Here is a 20,440-nt window from a genome sequence, read left to right as displayed (position 1 = left end):
GGAAGTAACAAGGAATAAATCTACCTGTAGGCAGGAGGCAATGTTTATGTATACAGTTAATAACCTACTTAATGGGACTTCTTGGCTTGGTGATTCCCACACCAGGAAGAAAGTGAGATGTGGAACACAGGGTAGGTGAGGGGCCATAAGTCAGTTCCCAGCACTGTTAGTCAAGGATGGAAATTGCAGAGAGGCAGGCAATGAATTTAAAAGCCCCTGCAAGAGGAGAGAGTGGAAGGAGAGATGAGTTGTTCATTTAGAGGAGGAGGTGGAGAGGAATGGTTGAGAGTCCATCCTAATGGAATGAAAACCTTCTTTCACCAATTCCTCGACAATGATTCCTTTCTGACAGTGCCTTACTAATGACTTAGAAAATAATGTTGTTGTTAATAACTTCTCAGGGTGAGTGAGGCCGGAAAGGGGCATATTATAGAAATGTTATTTTAAAAAAACCAAAAGTAGAGATCCCAACTACAAAGCTCAAATTGAATTTCAGATACATGTGAAAACACAGCTCTGAGTTTGTATGAAAAGATCTGAGGTACCCAAGGTAACGTAAATTTAACTGATACTCTTTTCCTGAATATTTTACCCGTTACTGGCTTTGCAGCAAACTGGCAGCCTGGAGCTCTGCTCACATTCAACCCACACGCAATGGGGCTGCTTCCTACAAGCACCCCCACTTCCCGACACTTGAGCGCCACGGAATGAAGGCGGCTCGGTTGCTTTAGAAGGCCCTGAATAAAAGAGTATTCCACTTTCTGCATAACTTTACATAATTAATAGTTTTCCATGCAAACTATTGTTTGCCTTAATTGTTGTTTCAACAGCTGTTTTCATTAAATTGTAAAGCCCGCTGTGTCTAATGCTCTGTGCCCCACTATTGATAACAAGAACAGCTCTGAAGCTCGCTCTGGAGGAAGAGTTAGTTCCCTGCCAAGCTGGAAAACCGTCATGAAGTTACTTGAAAAATAAGGCCTACAGTGGGACTGGTTGTGTAGCTAATCCATTAGGCTTTTCAAAAGAGCCATGCTCTGTACCCTTATGGCTAAATTGACCCAACAACCAATCAATGCCTTTATTTGCTGCGTGGCTGCCCCTGAAGGGTCTTATAGCTGGGTCCAAGTCGCAATCAAAGCCTCCATCAGTACTGGGGCCCTGATGACATAAATGGCCAAACTTTCAACGCGGCTGGCTCGGGTCCAGTCACACCATTTTGAAGATACAAAGAGGCTGTGTTGCGCGGTGGAATTCATTTTCTTGTTTACTTCCTCCAGAAACAAGAGCATCATCAGCACGCTCAGTGCATCGGATCAGACCGCAGAGCTGTTGACAGAAGCTTGGCGGGGCTTGCCAGCTTTCCGCACGAAACGCTGGCTTTCTTCTCATACACCCCCTACCGTTTGTGTCTCTGCCAATTGTAGCACATCAGAGCGGCCATTGAGATAATGACCGTGAAGTCTCATGATACACTTTGATGAAGTGTAACATTTTTTAAAGGATTTTTGTCTGTGCCAAAATGATCGAGGCAGCTGACTAAAAATCGCCCCATCAAAATCAAGGCTGATGAACAGCAGGCGGAGGCAGGGGCCTCCCCAGAGAAGATGGGGGATTTTGCAGCCAAAGTGTCTTTCTTTTTGTGTCTGCGTGCACCACAGATTCCGTTTTTAAAAAGTCGTCTTTGTTTCTGATGAATATATGTCAGTGGCTGATGCTTCTGCCTCCAACATTTTTTAATTCATTTTTTCTGTCAACCCCCAGAAGATACAGGGAATGACTCCTTTCTGACAGTTCCTAACTAACGACTTGGGAAATAATGCTGTTAATAACTTGGTCTTGGTTGGGAAAAGCACACTGGGCATTTCAGTGCAATGCAGAGGTTTTCAGTCAGAGGCTGACCCTGGACTAATGTTCAGGGAAATTTGGATTTCTCTAGTTTACCTGGAATTGAGAGTATGATACACAAAAGTGGTTCTGAGCCGGTGAAAAATAAAAGCCAGCTGGTAACAACATAGGCAAAGATTGTGAGCTTCTTTGGGAGAGAAGTCACGTGTTGAGCTTACTGCCCGGTCCATCACGACTGCCATTATTGAACACCTGCTGTCGCCCAGGGAGAGGATGAGGAGTTCGGGTACTCACATAGAGTCCATGATCCTCACCACAACTCCATTTTACCACCTCCATTTTAGGTGAGGAAACCTAAGGCCCAGACGACGAACCTGAGGCCTGCAGATGTTAAGTCACTTGACCTAGCCCTGGGAAGTGGGAAGGCAGGGTCTCTGACCCGTGGGCTTGCTCCCAAGTGTTCTCTCTCCATCTGTGGTTCACTGCTTCCATTGTACACCTGATGCAGCTCATTAGTGGTGCTCAGTGGGAGAAGAGGAAACAACCTGTGGTTGAAGTGTTAAAGGCAATGAATAAAATGGATTTACAGTTTGCTCTTATCACTTCTCAGCTTTTCAAGAAGACATTAGTTACCCGTCTTCTCATACCAGTTGTCAAAGGGATGCTCAGAAACCAGGTCTGAGTATGGGAGAAGATGCAGTGAGGTTTTGGCTAAACTCTGTCTGTAGTTTGTCTTCTTATTCGAGGTTACAGCTTGGGACAGGTCCCACCTCGGGAGGAAGTGTGGGTGGTGAGCTCCAGGACGTCTCAGAAAGCCACAATTAAAGAGACACCTGGGCTTAAGTAAGTTTACGCAGAAACCACAGTGGAAAGAGGCTGACAGTTCAGTTGCCTTCAGAAGCTTTGTCTCTGCTTTTGGAGCAGGAATATATGTCAGAGCGGGGTGGAAGGTGGTAAATTGGGGGAAGAGAGAGAGTAAGGGAAGCCAGGGTGAGGGGAATAATGCTGAAAACGTTTGTATTTGAATGTGCAAATGAGATTCCCTTGGGCTTCTTTTAAATGTCTTCATACTGTTTCCCCAAGTACAGTCAAATAAAAGGTGACAAAAGTGCAGACAATAGAACAAAGGCCCCAAGCTAATTTTGTGCATACATTGCAAGGAATAAACTGCATAGTTTCACTACCCTCTTTCCAAAGAAAGCATGTTGCAGGAGTCAAGATGGATCCTCCCAGTTTGCACTTAGATTTTACCAATTATTTAGACTTTAAAAAGATAGCATTCTAAATCCAAGTTTTGCAGAGAAGTTTAGGTAACCAAATTTGTACGCTGGAAGCCTCGTGATAGAAAAAGGACAACAAAGGCTGAGACGTGAGTGTGGGGGGGTGTGTGTGTGTGTGTGTTGAAGTCTTCTCATTTTGCAGAAGCCAGGCGGGAGTTACACAGATGCATTTGCACAAGGAATTGTGTATAATGGACCCAGAGGTGTTCTGAGCATTCTTTCAGCCTCCCTTCCATACCAACGTAGGGGCATTTTATACAGAGTGAATATTCCATTGGGAGAGTCGATCACAAACTCATTAGCTTATTTCAAATAGAAAGCACTCAGACTCCAAAGGAAAAGGACTCTAGTATATTTCTTCCAGGAGCCCTTGAGTGAGGGAACCACAAAATCCATCTGATTTTAAAGAAAGCTAACCATCTGTTTGAGCTCGTCCCCTACCCTCACTTTCCTCATTCGTAATGTGATGGATTTAGATTCTCTGAATCCTTCGCAGCACTAAAAGTTGATAGTTTGGGGATTCATTAAGTACAGACTAATACCTTTCATTTCCACTGATTCTAAGAGGATCTTGAAACTAATTGAATCAGTCCAAATTGACAAATAAAAAGATCTATTTGTTACTTTCCAAATACACTTTACTTCCAAGCCTTTGCTCAAGCCAGCATTTCTCAAAGTGTGGTCCCTGGACCAAGGGCATCAGCATTGCCTGAAATGCAAATTCTCTGCACCTGCCACTGCTCCCCCCCAACTCCCCTGCTCAAGCTGTCCTGGCTGCATAAAACGCATTTTTGAGGTCTATTTGAGACATAGTTGAAATTTTGCTTTCTTTAAGAAGCCTTCCCAGCATCTCCCAAATGAAATTAAGTTCTCCTTTTCCTACCATCTTGGAGTGTTTCCCTTCTACCATTGTTGCAGAACTTCCTTGCAGCTGCTGTGTCTGTATATGCCAATCTTTGTCCAAGATGTGGAGTCTGGCTGGGCTGTGGTAGGCAGCCTCTAAAATGGTCCCTGATGATCCCCATCTGTTGGTATTCCCAGCCTGCATCTTCCCCTCCTCTTGAGTGTGGGTTGGTCTTATTGACTTACTTCTATGGCAGTAGTCATGGGATGCCAATTCCAAGATAAGGTTATAAAAAGGCTGGCATCCACCTTGGTCACATTCTCTTGCTTGTCCTTTCTCCCTCCTTCTCTCTCTTTCTCTCTCAGCCTCCCTCCCCTCCCCTTCCTCACTCTCTCTTCCTCTTCTCCCTTCTCTTCATCTCTCCACATCCCCTTTCCTCTCCTCCCACCCTCCCCAGCCCAGCCGCCATGTAAACAAGCCCAGGCTATCTCAGGCTCTCCTGCTAGGGAGGCATTGGAGGATGAGAGGCCACATGGAGAAGCATGGAGGCAGCCCTGTGGAAAGGCACATGCGAGTGAACCTGTCGGTGGATCCCACCACAGGTGAAACTTAAAGTGACTGCAGCTCCTGCCCACACCTTGATTTGTAGCCTGGTGAGGGACCCTGACCTAGAACCACCCAGTTAAACTGCTTCTCAATTCCTGAGCCACAGAAACTATGAAATGTTTATTGCTTTGAGTTGCTGTTTTGAAGCAATTTATTATGCAGCAATAGATAACTAAATACACAGGACTAGCATGTTGTATTTTCCAAAGCACAAAATGGGATACTTTGCTCAAAATAGGAGCTTATTATATTGGAATTGGAATTGGAATTGGAAGCATGTTGCATTGAGAAATGTTCAAGAGCAGTTAATTTCTAGATTTAAAAGGGATGTATTCACCATAGGTCCCAGGGAAAATATGTCTGAATACGTTATAGGAAAAGAATAAAAACGGTGGCAGTTCGGGGAACGTAGAAAGAATTGAAAAAGGGGAGAGCATGATAAGTTTGAGGGAAACTCAATTAGGCCTCTGGACTTTTTGCGTTTTTCTGCAGTTATTGTTTGCAAATTTGATGAAATAAGAGACTTTTTTTTTTTTACCATTTGAAGACATTGAGGCCCAACTACCAACATAAATATCTGTAATACAGTCGAGAAAGCCCAGAAGTGCCAAAATGTCAGCCAAAGGCCACCATTTGAGGCCCAAGTGCAACAACGAAGTGTCTGAGCTGGGATTTAGCAGAGACAAGTATCCAGATGACTCTGCCTCACATCTGTTCTTTACTCCCACTACATACCTTCTTCTCAACATCCTGACAATCATATTTCTAACTGTCAGCTCCCAGCTTTGCCTTGAAGAATCTTCTGAAAGGGAGAACAACAAATCACGTGGGATTTGGGAGTGGCTGGAATTCAGTCTTCCTTCTTTTATGCACAGTGCACCTCTTGCCTGGCCCTGTGTCACCTCTGCCTGCTTTCCCCTCTCTTGTCTGAGCGAGGGCTGAGAGGGCCTGAGAGGAAAGAGAGGGTGTTAAAGACAGGCTAGCAGCCCACAGGCTCACCTGACCAGAAACTGGTCCACAGACTGAGGACATGCTGCTCGTGCTACCCTTCAGGGGTAGGACCTGGGATGCTCCCTGCGCACCTGGATGCTGCTGCTGGCTCCTTCCAACACACATACACACACACACACGACACTGTAATGCTCTCCTCTGAAACTCTAATCTCAGAGAGCACACAGCCAGCTGGAGCCAGCAGTGGGACATCCTTCTCCTTCTGGTGCTTCAGGACAGAGTGGAGACGGACTTTCTGGGAGACTGCTCACTGGGTGAGGAATGAAGGCTGTAATTCCATATGAGCTTGTTTGCACTTTCCTGGAGAAAAATCTTGGCTTGGATGACGCCCAACATAACATGGTTTATTTAGTGTAAGTGCAAGTATTTTTCCTTATATTTTAATTTTCTTATTTCCTGAACAGAGAGTTTTCTTTTCGAAAATGTTGTCATTCCACTGTCGTTGTCACTTTTGGCTTCATTAGAGAAAGGCTCAATTAAGTTTTATTTATTAGCTTGGCTATTGCTTGCATTACTCAACTACAGAAAAGCCAAATAAAACTATGTAACTCTGTGACTCAAGGCACAGCACTTTAGAATAAGTGTTGGACCAAATTGGTTCTCTTACCATCAGAAAGGTGGTCTAAGCAAGTTTTTTGAGCTTGGAGGGATTTTGAAGTTGTTGCTCTACAGAAACTATGATCTTGCTGGGGAGATCTCTGGGCTCCTCATGCTGCCATTTCTTGCTTGTCCGCTTCTCCACATGCCTACCTTACCCTTTCCAAGAAGCTTTCCTCTCTGAGGGGCATTGGGTAGAAATGACTGTCTCCTCTCACCCTCTTTTGGGCTCTCCCCACTGAGAGGGAAAATGTGAAGTGCTAGAAGTCCCTCCCACAGTCCTCATTGCTCAGCAGGCTGAGTTAGCTGTTTCTGCTCAGATGTGGCCGGGTTCTCTCATGTTCTCAGCAGGATCTAAGTGACGCCACGTCTCAATGGATGTGAGTTGGGTTGGATAACTATTGCTCTGCAAATCTCGCTCTCCCTGTACGGATTTACCTACGTCTACACTTTGAGGGAAGACATAAAAACCTTATTGGTCTCCAGTCCAAGTAGTTATTTCTAATACATATTTGTCAGATATTTAAAATAATATTTTGATCACTTTTCCACTCTTGCATCTGTGTATCAGTTGGCTCAGCAATCAAAGCCCGGAAGACAACTAACACCCTCCTGGGCCACTCCAGGTCTGAGGGCTCATTCGAGCTCCTCAGCCTGCTCGTTCTAACCTAGCCTCGTCCGACTTTGATTTGTCTGGTCTTAGAAATGCAGAGGTGGGTTTTGCTCTTCCCCGTCCCAAACTTATTCCTGCCCAGAAAGACGCTGAGCGTAGGCAGAGGCCAAACAATCGTGGTGCGCAGGGAAGGCATTGAAGGAGTGAGCACTGCCCAACCCTTGCCTCCTCCCTCTGTTTATCCTTTTGTCAACTTGGAAGACATTTGCCAGGGTAGAAAAGCCATGCATTCCTGGTATAATTTGTAGGGCACTGTTAAGCAGATGGTATAAGTGGTTTATTTTTAAGGAGGTTATTACTGGTCACAAAACTTCAAGTCAGCTATTTGCAAGGAACCCTTATGAAGGAAGCCCCTGTTTGTGGTGTCCACCCTCAAGAGCATGTGACAGAGGGCTTACTGTACTTCTGCACCCAACCACATTTAATCCATCTATAAGACCCCTTTGTATGAGATGCCTTGCCAGACGAAATTAATGTAGGATATTGCAAACAGCTTTTAAGAATGTCTTCTCTATAGAAGAACTGTGTAGCTCTGAGAGCAAAGTGGGCTTTTTTTTTTCCACATTGTTATGACTTGACATCGCCAGTGTGGAATGTTTCCAGCCAGTTATGATAAGAAAAGGCTGGACTTTTCACTCTTGTGGAAACCACAGCAGAAGAAAGCTATTATATTATCTGTTCACTTACTCTCCTCCTGTAAATATAAATGCATTTAAGAAATGGTCCATGTTTGGGGAAGAGAGGTGGCAGCACTTAAAACTCAGGCAATGAAAAATTGAAAGTTCAAGATGACAATGGCTAGTCATGTGAACAACAGAAGATAAACATGTGCCTTACAGGGAGGAAGATATTTACTCACCCAGTAGTAAATTTTAGATTTGAATTTCTGGGAAAGAAAACAAGTTTTGTAAATTAAAAAACTGACATCAGATGCCAACTTTTTGGCTTTTTTGTTTTGTAAGTAGGGCATTTTGAAGAAAGCATCTACCATCTTCAATTTCATCATTCCTTAAAATAAACGACAATATGATATCAAAAAACTGTAAGACATAATCCCAATAAAGAACTATGCTTTAATAAAGCTATCTCTATGTAAATGTCACTACGTTGGCTTTTTGGATTTTATGTTTTCATTTTACAACAGATGGTGAACTTGTCCTTACTGCCAGGCCCCAGTTCAAGACCTGGGACTGGGAGCCACTGCTCTGGGTGGTGGAGTGTTTCAGCTATGAAGTCAGATGACCTATGGTCAAGTCTACACCTTGTCAAGAGTGTGTGGCCTTGGGCAAATTATTTCCCCAAGCTTCCGTTTGTGCATCACGGATCTGTGTACGTGCATCTGTATACAACGTGGAAAAGAGTCACACCTCCTCTTCATAAGGCTGGTGGGAGGATCGCCTGAGGTGAGGGAAAGTGACTGGTGTGTAACGAGTATGAGCACTCGACAGCTCTTATCAGAAGATGGACGTGCCCCTCTGGGTGGTTACAAGGACAGAATACAGAGTTAAAGCAGGTATGTTAAAAGAACTGACATTAGAGGAGCATTTTTTTTGTTTTTGTTTCTTTCCTAAAGTCACCTGGATTTTATCGTTTACATTTATAAGCAAGCCATTTAGTAAATAAAGAGTATAAATTTGAAAGAAAAGAAACAATATCTCATGAAAGTATAGGTGGCCAGTATAGAAAACAGCGTCATAGAGGCAAGGCTTGTTGCTTTCCAAGCAGAGAGGTGTGAGACGTGGATAACAGACACAATCTGGTCTGTGAGAGCTGTTCTCTGTGGACAGCTAGAGACAGTTCAGAGCCCCCCTCAATCCTTAGGTGCAAGAATGCTCCCCTTGCCATTTATTTTCTCTCTTTTGTCTGATTTTGTCATCGTTAGGCAACTTCTGATTAATAACCTGGCTTTCCCAAGACTTTTGCATGGAGTCTCCTTCTCCCCCAGCCTCCATCCTTTCTTCCTGACAAACTCCTATTCATCCTTCAAGATGTCCTCTTTCAAAAAGATTCCTCTGTCAGCCATTTCCTTAATTCTTTTACACTGAATTGTAATTTAAAAAAATTATCCACCTTTTTCCATGAAATTGTGAGCTCCTGAAAAGTAGGGATGGCATTATCATCTTACTAGGAAGACTTACCTTCTTTCCTAGGTGCCACGTCCAATATGAAGTAAGCACTCAATAAATACTGTGGACTGGATATGTATAAATACCTTGAATGAGTGAAGATCAATTTGTAGGTGAACAAGTGTTAGGCACTGTGTTGTAGCAGAGTAATGTGGATGAGCCATTTCTGGGGGGAAATGTTGCTATATTTTTAAACTGATGTGAAAAGAGGACTTTTTTTTAATACCATTGATGTTTTAGTTATTTATTTTTTACTGAAGTTTAACTGACATATAACATTCTATTAGTTTCAGGAGTACACCACAATCATTCAATATTTGTTTACATTGCGAAATGATCACTACAATAAGAGGAAGCCTTTCTTAAAGGAAGGAAGTAACTTAACGCCAATCAACAACGTCACATTTATTGAGTGTTTCCTGTATGCTGACACTCTTCAAAGTCGCTTACATGCATTATCTTCTTAAATTTTTACAGTAATTCCCATGAGGTTCTTATTACATCCCTATTTTACAGATGAGGAAACTGAGGTTTGGAAGAGCAGAGTGAAATTTCATAGATCACACTGGTACTGAGTAGTGGAGATGGGGCTTGAACCCACCAATTCCAAAGCTCCTCTGCGTATTCCGCCATATGGCCAAGTAACATCCATCACCCTGAATAGTACCCTCAGAGCACTGGAGAAGAACACTATAGAATTTGAACAGTTTCTGAGGCATGTTTTCACAACAGCATTACATTTCAAAGGAACATGTCTTTAGAAACACATGGAACTATTATAGCTAGAGAGATTCTGAAAGTTTGCTGATGGATGAAATTTTATATTTGGGTACTTGAGAAGACTTTTATATGGGGATGAAATTAATTTTGTAGTAGGCAACAACGGAGTAAAAAAAGACTAAAAACCAAGGACAAACGTGAGGCATGCAAAAAAAAAAAATTGTGGAATATTCAGCCTAAAACAACCCCAATTAATTTGTGTGTGAATAGCTTAAACCCTCTATGAATCTTACCTTGTGGCAAATGAACCAATGCCCAGTTGCAGAGATGCTACGTTGCCTGCATTCTCCTTTAAGCAAAATGCAAAAAATGGGCTGAGTTCCAGGTGTTTTCATTAAAGATCTGGTTCTTTTTTTGCCCCACAAAGTTAAATTTAGTAAACAAACAAAAAGATTTAAAAATATATTTGTTTCTCATTAAGAATTTCTTCAGCAAAGGGCTATTAACTGGCTTTTCAAAATCTGTATTTATTAATGAAAACACGTTGCTTAATTACACTACTGATTATAATCTTTTACTAAATTCCAACGTCTAGGAGGCATCTATTTACTGGAAACTCAACACAATTTAGACGACAAACCACAACAAGATCCTGGAAGAGTAAAAGTACTTTGCCACAAATGCTTTTGTTCTCTTATCATCCCTTTAATGTTCTCCAACCTTCTTAAAGACTGGGCTTGTGTTGACTATTACTTTCATATTCTCCACAGTTTCCGGCAGTGGTTGAACTGAATTGAATTCTCATCTCCTCGGAATTGATCCAAGCATTGGTTTCCTTTGAAGTCAGTTTTAACTTTGCTTCTGGAATAGCAGAGGAGGATCTGGATTATTTTCCCAATTTTCTTGACCATAGCTGTTCTTGGCACATTTTAATGTGAAACACCTGCCTTTTTGGTTTTAAAGCCATCCCAATGAGCTAAGAGTCTGACTGACTTGAACAGAGAAAGACAAATACTATATGATATCACTTATAAGTGGAATCTAAAAAAGTTGAACTCGTAAAAACAGAGAGTAGAATGTTGGTTACCAGGGAATTGAGAAGTTGTTTAAGGGTACAAACTTACAATTAGTAGATGAATAAGTTCTAGAAACCTAATGTACAGTGTAGTGATTATAGTCAACAACGTTGGATTACAAACTTCAAAGTTGCTAAGAGACTAGAACTTAATTGTTCCCATGACAAAAAAGAAATGATAATTATGTGATGTGATAGAGGTGTGCATTAATGCTGCAGTGGTAATCATATTGTAATATATCACATCAACACTTTGTACTCCTTAAATGTACATAATATGTCAATTATATCTCAGTTGAAAAAATGAAACAAAAAAAAAGAGTCTGGATTGAAATCTGTATATGATATGGCAACTATGAGTTTCACCTATAAAGACAAAAGAATATCCTTTGGCCTCTATTGTCCTAGTTTCTTTGGGGGAAAAGATTAACTAATTGCAAGGGAGAGAAGTGTGCTGCCTGTAATTCCGTGGTATGTGTAAGAAAAGGCTAGGTCAAGTGCATGGTGCAGCTTCTTTTATAAACCAAGACCTGACTTGGGCGGAGGAAAGTACCAGTGGGACTAAGACCAAGGAAAGAAATCAACCCACGTGTCACTATGTTTTATGGTGAAAGTAACAATAGCATGAAATCACTTTTTTTAAAAATTCAGAAACAGTCTACACTTAGTTCTCAGTTAAAACTCATTATTGGTCCCTGGTTGAACTTTAGAAAGATTTAAACTGAAAGAAACCAAGTGTTCAGAATGCACCAGCAAAATTCTCCTTAATTTAATGATTGGAAGAGAATAGGATCAGAAGAAGGTTAGATGTAGCATTAAGTCCTTTAAAAAAAATCTTAAAAGGCCACACGTTGTCATGTCAACTGGAACTAGGTACAACGCTGACTTCTTTCAACAGAATTGGGTAAATATTTGACCTCCAATGTCATTATGGTGAATGTACATTCTAGACCTCAGAGGACATTGAGACAGAAACTCTGCCTTCTGATTGGCTCCCTCGCAGCTTTGCTTGCTTGGGAAAGACTGATAATATACTGTGTCCTGAACTTGGTGCAGTTCAACTCTTGGCTGTTCAATAGATAAAACAATAATGATCTCATCCTTTGATGATTCAAGTTCATGTGATTTGTAAATCAGTACATAATAATAATAACTTCCGGGTTAATTATTAACTCTCAGAAACCATTCAAGGCTAACCATTCTTTTATTTAATTCTGAAAAAATTGGGCTGTAGTTGGTGGACATACGTGAAGTTCCCATAAAATAAAAGTTGATTACAGTTACACTAATGTTTCTAGAACTTGGTATCTCTCTTGCAATTCCCTGTAAGGATGCAACAAACTCTCCTATGTTAAATTACTCACTTTTGATAACTATGTGAGAAGAAGATGCACAGATGGTATTTCTGTGCCATTCTGAGGATGGCATCAAAGCATTTAAAATGCTCATTGGCAACGTATCGCATATTTATATGTGAGTGGAAAGTCATCTTTTGGCTACATTAATGCTGCAAAGATAAACACACTTTGGTCCCTGATTCAAAGTTTAAAGTTCTCACGGCAATATCTGTTTCCTCACTCTGCTTTCCAGGTTCAAGAAAATAGTCAACATTTATCAGTCAAGCGCATGGATTACGCACCCACTGTGTTCCGCATCAGGTGCTGTGGAGCCTTAGAGAGAAAGACATTCAAGGACTTTATAGTTTAATGGGGGAGAAGGAGACACACAAATGTGTGCATGTAAACAAGCAGGGCTGGCGGTGTACAAACAGACACACAATCCTGACCATCTGTGCAACGACAGAGGCGGGAACTGACTGGAAGGATAAAGGTGGGTGGTGGAATGAGTGAAGCAGCTGAAACAAAGTGAGTCTTGTTTTGTCAAGGCTGTGTTGGGCTTTGAACAGAATTTGTTTTCCATTTCTCAAAAAATTGAGCAGTAATGTATATCCATGGACAGAATTTTTCATTCCATTTTTGATGCGGCTGGTAGGGGTCTATGGGGGTTGAGGGCAAGGACAGGGGTTGATATGGAGAGAAATGCCCATGGCAGTGGTTCTCGAAGTGTGGTCCCGACCAGCAGCATCAGCATCACCAGGCCCTTGTTGGAAATACAAATTCTCAGGTCCCACCCCAGATCCAGTGAATCAGAAGCTCTGAGAGCAAGGCCCAGCGAGCTGTGTTTTCACAAGCCCTCCGGGGGAATCTGATGCTGACTCGAGTCTGAGAACCACTACCCTGTGAGGTGGTTGAGTCTGGGGGCAAGGGTGGTATTCCTTTGAAATGGCAAGTCCAGAGGCCAGCTGATGTCTGTAGGGGGAATTCTGCAAGACAGAAGCAGCTGGTGAGGAGGGGGCCGTTAGTGAAGGCCTCAAAGCTCACCACCAGAAACTTCAGGAAGCTCCACTGCGCCCTCTGAAATATTATGTCAAAGCCACGATTCTGAGTTAACGTCTTCAGAGAATTCTAACTTTTGCATTTCCTGACTTTTATGAGCATGTTGAGTGTTGTAATTCCACGAGGCTTTTAAATGTAATTTCCTTTGCTTTTAAGGAAAAGAGGAGATAGTGAGGAGGGGGTTTATAGGGGATGGGTGATGGTGGGTAGTGGGATGGTAAAAATAGAGAAGCCATTTTCAAAAGGGATAAAGCATCAGCAAAGTTAGTCTTTAAAGACACTACTGCAAAGTCTGTTTACCTGTACTGAAACATAGTAGAACAAATTAACAATAATAAAAACTAATATTTATGTAGCTCTTATGATGTGCCAGGCGAATTCTAAAGTATTTACATACAGATGCTTAATCCTTACAACAAGTTCTAAGGTAGAGCCTATTATTTTTCCCATGTGATAGATGAGGCAACTGAAGCACAGAGAGTTAAAAAATGTGCTCAGGGTCACACAGCAAGAGCTAGGACCAAAACACAAGCTTTTAGGCTGTTTTTAGCCAGTACACTATGTTATGCTGCAAGAACTTAAACACTGGATGATGACTATTTCTATTTTGAAAGAGTGACTCATTGTTCTAAATTGCTTGACATCTGAAAATTAGGCTTCGGGGCCTGACGACTTTCTTATTTAACTTTCTGGTTGGCCAGCTGAGGATTTCCTGAGTCCACCCAGTTCTCGTAGAAGGTAGCCAAAGCTGACTTCGGGTAGAGTAAATCAGTTACAAAATGAAGGTTAGGCTCAGCTCTCAGAGCAAAGCTTGAAGTCTCTCAAATGGTGTCCCCTCCACCAAGAACAGTTTAGCTCGGCCTCAGCAATCCCTGCAGGGCTAGGAGCTCCTAAAAGACCTGAGGCCACCTGTGAGGGCACGGAGAGGGGGTTCCTAGGGTGGAGGGAGTTGGAGGGAGGGGAAGGAGGGACTCTAAGGTCATCTTGTCTTCGCTGGGCCATTCTCAGGACAAAGGGTAGTCACCACTTATTGGTGAAGAGCATGGGTTTTGGGATGCATTGAGAGCCTGGGTTGGAGGCCCAACTCCTTCCCTTGCTAGATGTGGGAACTTACAGCTATGCCTCAGTTTTCGCACTTATAAAACACAGATAATATTAGCGCTTGCCTTTGTGTTATTGAGAAAATTAAATAAACGGTACACTTAAAGTTCTTCAAACAATGCCTGGCACAGAGCAAGTGCTAAATAAGTGTTCATTCTGCTTCTTGTTTACTGACCTCCTGCTGCATGCCCAGCCCTGTTCTGTAAGCTTGGAGGACACTAACGACCAGGCACCGCTGATTCTCACCACAACACTGACTTAGGTGTCTCCCATTTTGCAGCTGAGGAAACTGAGTCTCAGTGGGGTCATTTGCTCAAGGTGACACAAAGGAGGCTCTAACCAATGCAGCCTGAGCCCCTGGCTTGGTGGCACTGCCGTCCCCTCTCCTAGGCAGGCTTTGCCCCTCCGTGTGCCCTCACTGGATTGAAATAGTTGGCTGTGGGGTCCTGGGGAAACTGCTACTGAGTTACTGCTTTGTTCACACTTTTAAAAGCTGGATTCAAAGCCGCTTTTAATCACTTCACTCATAAACTTTTACCACTCTGTGGGAGTCCTCCCCGTCGGTTGTCTTACGGGTGTATCGGCACAAGAAATGTCTGATGAGGCCTGCGATTTGCTTGTGACTTTCTGCCCTTGTGAGTGATTGATAGTGGTTTGAGTCACTCACTTTCTCTGAGGGAACAAATGTAGGCTCAGTAGCCACATTCCCTGACTCTCCGCCTTCCCTGGCACTGTCACTAACACGCTGACATCGCAAACTCTGAGCTCCCTGTTCCTTGTTTACGTGTGAAGGGCCAGCTGGTCCCCATCAGGAGAGAGGGGACATTTGTCAGGGCCCACTACAACTCTGACCTCTGCCCAAGCCTGGGCTGCTGGCAGTGTCATTGCTAGGCACAACAATCAACTCCATATTGCTACAAACTTAATTTGCAGTTCTCTGCTTAGTCACAAACAGGTTCGAACTTCTTTAGTAGATTGATTCCTCCCCCTAGTGCCTTACTGTGTCCATGTCAGACAAGGCAGGGAAGTGCTGGGGACCCCAAAACTGGTGCTCTAGATGTGTTGTGAGAGACTGAAATTCAAGACGCATATTAATAAACCATTAACTCATATCTGTATACGATTTACTGCTATTTACACAGTAAATCTTTTGGCTTGGTCACATTTACTTTAAAGTATATTGTATGCCAAGAAAATAAAGAAGCAAGAAATAAAATTCACAGTATCGTTGACTACCTAAACCTAGAAATAGAGACTGTATTTGACTTTTTTTTTTCCTGAGGAAGATTGGTCCTGAACTAACATCTGTGCCAATCTTCCTCCACTTTATATGTGGAGGAACCAACAGCATGGTTGATGAGTGGTGTAGGTCTGTGCCCAGGATTCGAACCTGCAAACCCAGGCCGCTGAAGCAGAGTGCGCTGAACTCAACCACTATGCCACAGGGCTGGCCCCTGTATTTGACTTTTAGGTATTAGGCTGAAACATACAAAATTGCCAATATTTAATATTTTTGACCTATAAAACCAGATTGTCCCGTGGGGAACAGTGGGGTTAAAAATTAGGTGAAAAGAGAAAAAATTCAAAAATATCAAAATGGAAACCCCTTCCCACCCTCCACATGTTATCAAGACAAGTAATGAACTGTCTGAGGAATTTCACCTAGAAAATTTAGCAATATCTTTATTGGAGAGGGTGGGAAATCTTTATAATTTGAGAAAGATAAATTTGATAGGACAAAATATCAGAGGAAAAATATTATTGGGGCACTGACTTAACCTGTCTGGGACTCAGTTTCCCCACCTGTAGAATGGGAGCATTGTGCTGGGTGATTTCCTAGACTCTGTGAAGAGCCTAGGACTCTCCAGTGTGAAGAGTCTGAGCCTTCATGGACACCTGGAAGAGGCATGACATTGAGATACTGACTCTCTGTGAGTCGGGATGCTCCACGCTAGACAGAAAATCATTTTTGAAGATGCATGGAAAAGGCAGACCAATTTGGCCATGATTGTTGTCTTTGTCTAAGTGTCCAAGGCCTACTTAAGCTTAACATTAAGAAGCATTCCTGAGTTGCTACATTCAAAAAGAAAGAAAAAAGAAAAAAAAATCCATTTGTAGCTTGGACCACAAACAGGAGGTGATTTTTGTCACTATCAGCCCTGAAAACATCCTCCCCATCTCAGTGTGGCCAAGGGAGTAGAACACACACCCTGACTCTCCTCCGAGGATGCAAAGGAGCTAGAAGGGGCTGTGGACAGAGAGGGAGCCTTTTCCGGGCGTTCATAAGCGGATCAGGTAAGAGCATTTTATAGATGCGCTGGAGAGACACAGAGTCTCCTTGGCAATATCAGGATAATGTCCTATTTTCAAGCAAGTTCATCAATATGGACTAAAGTCAGTTCTTCGCATAGGAATATGAGTCCTATTCAAGGAGGTGGCATGATGCTAATAGGTAACATTGTCAAAATACCAATAATATGCCAGGCATTCTTCCGAGTGTTTTAAATGCATTAATTCTCTTAATCCTGATAACCCTCTGAGTTCAGGATGCTTGCACAGATGACAAAACAGAGGCACAGCTGGGATGTAAAGGTTGGTGTCCACAGAAATGGATTAGGAGAAGCTGGATAACCCAGGAAGAAGAGAAGCTTAACAATGAACAGAAGCATTCTAGTGGAGCAGAGAGAGGAACTGGATGTTTCTATCTTAGTCCCTCTATATGTCATTTAATCATATTACACACTCACAGAGTTCTCCTTCTCCGCTGCTCTGTTTGTTATTTTCATAAATCTTATGATAATGAGTCTTTCCAGGTATTGTTAGAGGTAGATGATGGGTGGGGCTGTTGCAGTGTGAGCGCAGAGTAGGTGTCTTACCATCCTGGGTTAAAATCCCAACTCTTCCTACTACTACTCGTCAGCTCTGTGACCCAAGTAGATTGCGTGATGTCACTCGTATGTAAAACAGATTTAATAATACCTAATTTGCAGAGCTGCTGGGAGGTTTAAATGAGATCATGGGCAGAAAGTAGTTAGCACAGTACCCAGCACACAGTAGATTCTTAGTAAACAGTGACAGTACTAACTTTTCTAGAGTCACCTAACAAGGTAAGTCTTCTCGTGTCACAACACTCACTTTTCTAGGTATAACTGGGGTGTGACACTCTATAAACTTGCTCCTCAAGGTACTGCAGTGGACCCAACAGATAGAAATGTATTCAAAGTAACGAACTTGTGCATTATCTTGCCAATGTCATGGGCCCATCAGACAGGATCCACACTAATCCTGGGAACGAAGAGAGAAAGGCAGTGCTATTGAGCCCAGGTTTTTGGTGGGGCAACTCTTCCCATAAGATGTCTCTTCTAGACTCCTCTTTGCCTCATTTGCTTTTTCCACCGCTGTGCACAGAGCCAGAGCTGTGTGTCTTTTCATTCTCAGTGCTCTAGTGTTCCTTTTTGCTCACCTAGTAAAACGTAGTGGGCTTAAGACAAGTTCAATTAAAATGAAACATAAATATTTTCTTACTTTCCGTGTCATTAAAAACTCTCCCCCGACTCCCCGACGTTACTCGGCACCCACCCAAAGGAAACACTTTCCCTCTTGGCCCCAGTGTTCAAAGCAGAGAGGAAACAGATCCGCTTAGTCTGTCTCGACAGGATCCTCACTTGGGGAGAGGAGCAGAGGTTTCAAAGGACTGGAAAATAGAGCACAAAGTAGAAAAGTAAGTGAAGAGAAAAAGGATGGAGAATGGAAGCTAAAGGGGAGAGAAGAGAATGATTTCCTAGAACAAGCCTAGAATGGACAACTTTCGGAAGATGGCGTCTTACCTGGGGTTTCTTCACTGGAGGGATAAAGCTCACTGTTAGGTGATGTGCTCCCCCAGAAGAGAGTCCAGTAAGCATTATTCCTGGTTATTCCTGGTGGATTCCAACATGACTCGGCATAGCTGGTACTTGAGGTTTACGCTCTCAGGTGACAGAACATCATCTCCAGCAGCAGTAGCACTAATATTTATTGAGCATTTACTACGTGCTATGAGGTTAACAAGCATTAGTTTTTTTAATCCTTAAAAATATCTTATGAGCTAGATAGGATTATAATCCCAATTTAAATATGGGAAATCTGAAGTCAGGGAGGCTGCAATTAGCGGATGATGAAGCCTGGATTCAAACCCCAGCAGGTGGACCCCAGAGCTTGTGCCTGTGTCTCATTCTACGGTACACTCCATGGTTTTGACAACTTTTCCAAGTTCTTCGTACCACAACTCCTCTCCCTCCTCCTCCTCTTCATCTTCTGCCTCCCCCTCTTTACGTAGATCCCACACATGGAGTCAGGTTCCATTTTGTTGGTGGTGGATCACTCAATTCTATTTCCTATCACAGAGCTAAGGTACTCCTACTGGTCATCTTTCCAGTAGTTACTAACGCAGTGAAATGATTATCAGTCTTCACAAAAAATTCAAATAGAGGGAATTACTCCATCTAGAGTTCCATTTCCAAACAAGTGATTTGTTCCTTCCTTGTAGCGGCCTTCCTCCCTTCCTCCCTTCCCCAGAAGCCTCTGTCTTGTCTAAACATGAGGGTTTCTATTCCAGGTTAGGCCCTAAACACACTGATTGACAGTGGTGTGCACAGCTCATGGCTTCCTGTAGATACTGGGAGGGCAGCACATTCCTTCTTCTGTTTTCTAAACAATTATGTCTCTATTCAATCTTTCTTCCTAGGAAATGGCTCTTCCCTTCTTCTTCCCATACTCTGAACTCTCTCTTTCTCTCTTTCTTTCCTCCAGTCATTTAGTATCTGCAATTTCTGTTCTGCTCACTTTGACACAATACAGTCAAAACTGAGGTGATGGGGCTATTGCTTTACACTGTGCTCATTTTAATCGGTCCATCCTTACGTTCATGTAGAAAAATTTCACGCTGAAGAGCGACAGAAGCAGCTGAAACCCTGGGAAGAGCTTCTCTGATCTTCATCTATGGAGGAGGCTGACACATCTGTAAAGAGGACAGAGTTTTTCACTTTCAAAATCCAATTCCAAAGTGGTGAATCCCTGATCCCTAAAAGCAGTAGTTGCTAAAACTCAGAAAAGGAGTTGAGCAAAATGGTTCCCAGGGCAGACTGGCTTCTTGCGGTATGTGTGATCATAGTATCTCCACAGTTGTGAGGTGTATTACATTTGCCAGCTTGTGATTTGGGGTAGTTATCTCTATGCAGCTCAGTTTCCTCACCTTTGAAGTGAGGATAATAACAATAACTACCTCATAGGGTTCCCATGAAGAATAAATTATAAATATATCTTAGGACTTTACCTAACATTGGAAGTCCAGTATGAGTTACCTATTGATATCATTCATTTAGTATGCTAGACCTCCTCTTTCTTATTTTAGTAGTAACTATTTGCCATCCCTCCTTCCTTCATTCCTTCCTTTGGAACGAATATATTTATTTAGTACCTAGCAAGTGCCAGAAACTGTGCTAGGCTTTGGAATACAATAAAAAGCAAAAGGAGGTAGAGTTCCTGCCTTCATGGATCTTACAGTCCAGTGAGGAGACCAAGCAGAAATTAAGCAATCACACGAGATCCTGTAAATGTCCTGTGATACATTCTATGAGGGGTCCATGAGCTGGTTGACGGTGTGCAGGGAGTTTAAAACATGGGGATTTGGTCTAACCAGGGAGGAGAAGGTCTTCCTCAAGTGTCTCTCAGGAGCTGATATGAGTGAAGACTAAAAGCTGAGGAGACAACTCAGCAAAGCAGGGAGGGACGAGTGTTCAAGGCATGGGAATCTGGGTGATGGGGGCAGATAATGAGGAGGGAGGAATGTGATGCACCAAGAAGAGGACAAAGCACAGGGGACACAGATTATGCAGAGCTCTCTGGGCCAAATCAGCTAGTTAAGTCCTTGGAGCAATGAGGAGCCAGGGGAAAATTTTAAGTTAAGATTTATGTGTACGTGTAGGGTATTCTGATTTTAGTAGTATCAATTGAGTGTCAAACGATTACTGTGAGTGAATTACTGGGAACTAATACTATGAATGAATGAGTTACTGTGAATTAATTTGAAGAATGGTTTGGAGGGGGATAATTAGGATGTGAGAAGCCAGTGAGAAGGTTACTGCAGTGATCCACGAGAGAAATGACATCAGCATGGAATATGCTGGTG

The sequence above is a fragment of the Equus przewalskii genome, chromosome 22, assembly GCF_037783145.1.
Source record: "Equus przewalskii isolate Varuska chromosome 22, EquPr2, whole genome shotgun sequence".
In the NCBI taxonomy this organism is placed as follows: Eukaryota; Metazoa; Chordata; class Mammalia; order Perissodactyla; family Equidae; genus Equus; species Equus przewalskii.
Note: the sequence above shows the minus strand (reverse complement) of the source record.